Here is a 3,339-nt window from a genome sequence, read left to right as displayed (position 1 = left end):
AGGATTTAAATTGTGCATTTTAAAATCCATGTTGGAATGCTACTACTGAGATATCATCATTCCCACTCTGCCAGTAACCTGCCTCAGTACCACATGGAAGCTCCTGTCAGGCATCCCCACTCTCCAAAATTGGGCACCAAGCCTCAAAAACAACATTGTACAGCCGAGTAGCCGGTGTGTTGCGTTGTGTACCCAAAAGCAGAACGCGCAGGAGGCAAACAAAAAATGAGCCGTTATTGTGGCCGACGAAAAACGTGAAAATAAGTGATAACATGAAGTGAACGAGAACTAACAAAACCTAAACTCAGAGCAACTAAAACATGAAACATGAAAATTGTGATGACATGAACCATAGAGCTGTGAGGAGGTAAACAGCAGACTCAACAATGAACAAAGGGAGACAGCATACTTAAACACACAGATGGGTAATGAGGGAAGTGGAAACACAGCTGACACAAATGAACATGATGCCACGGGGGAAGCAAAAATAAACACGCTGAACATGGAACACGAGACTGTCAAAATAAAACAGGAAACATAATGAGACGTAGACTGTGACTGACTAGAGGCAAGGATCAAGACAGCACAGAGGGAAGTTAGCCAACTATTGGAGCTGCAGAAACACGTGATGAAGGAAAGGATGCCTAAGAAGTACAGCAACATGCCAAAACCGGAGGCCTTGGAAACTGCTAAGCAAAGACTAACATCCAGAAGCACCAGCTGTTCTACACTAAACCATCCAATGTGTACTCTCATCGGCAGAGACTGGCTCTGTATCTATTATTGTACGATCTACTGTGCAATATAAAGCAACCTTCAGGCGACTGTTGTTGTGATTTGGTGCTATACAAATAAAATTGAATTGAATTGAATTGAAAATAAGAACAGTTCCACCAAGGCTGGAGACAATACTGGGAGAGCACAATGGGAGTAGAACGCTACGCATAACAACAATGCTCAGTGATTAGTGGATCTAAGAGCAGACCACAGCAACCTCCCTGAACAGGCTCCAAGGGTCTCAAGCATGACGCGTTGGACAGCACCAGGCCCCGACATTATTCATTCCTAGTGGCTAAAGAAGCTAACTATGTCATCCCCCCCGCGACACTGATTAGGATAAGCAGAAGAGGATGGATGGATATAAATGAGGGGAAAACACAATAAGTTTAAGAATGAAATTTCACCCTAAACAAGATCTACATGCTGATGGGGTATAGCTATATCATTTTAGAAAGGATTAATAACTGCAGTTACTGAAGACTGCCCCAAATGGCATGTGTGTGAGGGATATTGTAGATATATGTTACCATGAGCGATAATAGCCACTAAAAGCGGAAATATCATTATATCCACCAGCAGTCCAGATTATAAGATTGACAAAGAAAAAAAAAAGTTAACGGGGAAAAGTGCTCATTTACTATCCATCCATCCGTTTTCTTCCACTTATCCAAATTAGGGTCACAGGAGCCTATCCCAGCTGTCATGGGGCAACAGGTGAGGTACACACTGGACAGGTCAGCAGTCTGTCACAGGACTAACACAGAGAGAGAGAGAGAGACAAGCATTCACACTGATTTTCACACCTAATTTAGAATCAACATTTCACCTAACAAGCATGTCTGGACTGTGGGAGGAACCCAGAGCACCTGGAGAGAAGACCCACACAGACACAGGGAGATCATGTGAATCTTCTTCATGTGAGGCAACAGTGGTCACGACTGCACCACTTTTGCCACATATATGTATGTAATGATATATAAGTAGCAATTTTTTCACCATCTCCCAGATAGCACAGGATATGAATTCTTGTGATCTTTCACGTGGCAAATGTAGCACAGGACCATCATCCTTCTCAAACTAAACATTTGACAGACCACATTTGTGCCAGTTTTCCTTAAGTGTATATGGTAAGTCTGCGCATTGTGCCTATAACGTGCAGCTGTGATGGCCGAGTGGTTAAGGCGTTGGACTTGAAATCCAATAGGGTCTCCCTGCGCAGGTTCAAACCCTGCTCACAGCGGCTCAATAATACCGTGTGGTACTCAAAAATAACAAGGATTTTTGCAAAATAACAGAGAGACTGGGTGTGCTGTGATTTAGACCCTCAGTCTTAAAACAGCTAATTGTCTGCACAGTCTAATGGCCTTCACTCTGAAGGTGATAAAGTCTGCTTATGAGGAAGGAGGTGGCAGCTGAGGCTACAGTTTGAAATCCACACAGCAGAAATTTTTGTGCTGTCATTTTTATTTAAGCTGTTTAAGTTTCAGATCACATAAAATTATCAGGTTTGGGTTAGAAAGCTTAATTTCTTGATGCATGCCAAGAAATTAAGCTGTTTAAGTTAAGCCTTCTTCAGTCTCAGCTGACTGCAGGTTTCTCAACCTTATAAACGGTACATTTGCATAATGACTGAAACCAGCCCACTGAATGAACAATGGGCTGTGAGGTCCGTTGTTCGTGAGGTGACCGAAGAAGTACTTGGATGTGTGTTGAAACATTTCTGAAAACACTATGTCCAGATTAACAGAATCAAATTTTGGGGAAAAGCTTAATTCCTGTGGTTGGTTTCTTGATAATATTGTCCCATACTATCAGCAGTGACAAGGACAGAAGCAAAAATAAGAACAGCCAAAAATCCTTCAGGAGGAAAAAGGAGAGAGCAATGTTCGGTGGCCACCACCGGCAGAAACATCCATATTTTGGGGGGTTTCTTGTTGCTGCTCGAGTGCACCTGTTGTTACTTTGATTTGCACAAAAGCAGGTAAAACCGATGGTCAGAGTGGTTTCTGCTTCCTGTACACATGGATATGCCTGAAGTTTATCTGACTCTGTGTTATACTGTGATGGTCAAGTGTTCCCTTCATTGTTTGTGAGCAGTGTAGTGCAGGAGACATCTTCTTTTCTTTACAATTTTTCTCTGGTTTGTTTTTTTTTAATTTAATTGTAACCAACCATATATCTTTAAGGTGCAAGAGTTTAGAATAGTGTGGCTGCTTCTAAATGACTTCAGTGCTACACTAGCAGCATTAAAGTCGCCTCTGCGTGATAAGGATTAGAAAAGTCTGAGTCTTACTCAAGTAAATTACAGTTTTCTCATCTTTCAGCACTTTAAAACATTTTTTACGGTGGCCCTGAGAGGCCAAACGGACTGTAACTTAAGAAAACACCAGCAATTAGAAAAACGCTGCAAAAGCACACAAAACACAACGAAATAGGAAAAAACGAAAACAGAAATAGGAATAAACAGATTTCCAAAAGCACAAGAGAAGTGTTTCTGGGGAGACAATAACCCGACGGACCAGTTGCAGGAACCAAAATATGCTAAGAATTGCGCTGGGA

General features: G+C 41.9%; 1 non-coding gene across 1 annotated transcript; it reads left to right on the top strand.

Moving 5' to 3' along the window:
* Window positions 1-1,938: 1,938 nt before the first annotated feature.
* On the top strand, window positions 1,939-2,020 carry trnas-uga. Its single transcript has one exon. It is a non-coding gene; the product is annotated as a tRNA-Ser (tRNA).
* The last annotated feature ends 1,319 nt before the right edge of the window (window positions 2,021-3,339 follow it).

This window comes from Oreochromis aureus, linkage group 18 (assembly GCF_013358895.1).
Source record: "Oreochromis aureus strain Israel breed Guangdong linkage group 18, ZZ_aureus, whole genome shotgun sequence".
NCBI lineage: Eukaryota > Metazoa > Chordata > Actinopteri > Cichliformes > Cichlidae > Oreochromis > Oreochromis aureus.
The sequence above is the reverse complement of the archived record's forward strand: the minus strand, read 5'-3'. Positions and strand labels throughout refer to the sequence as shown.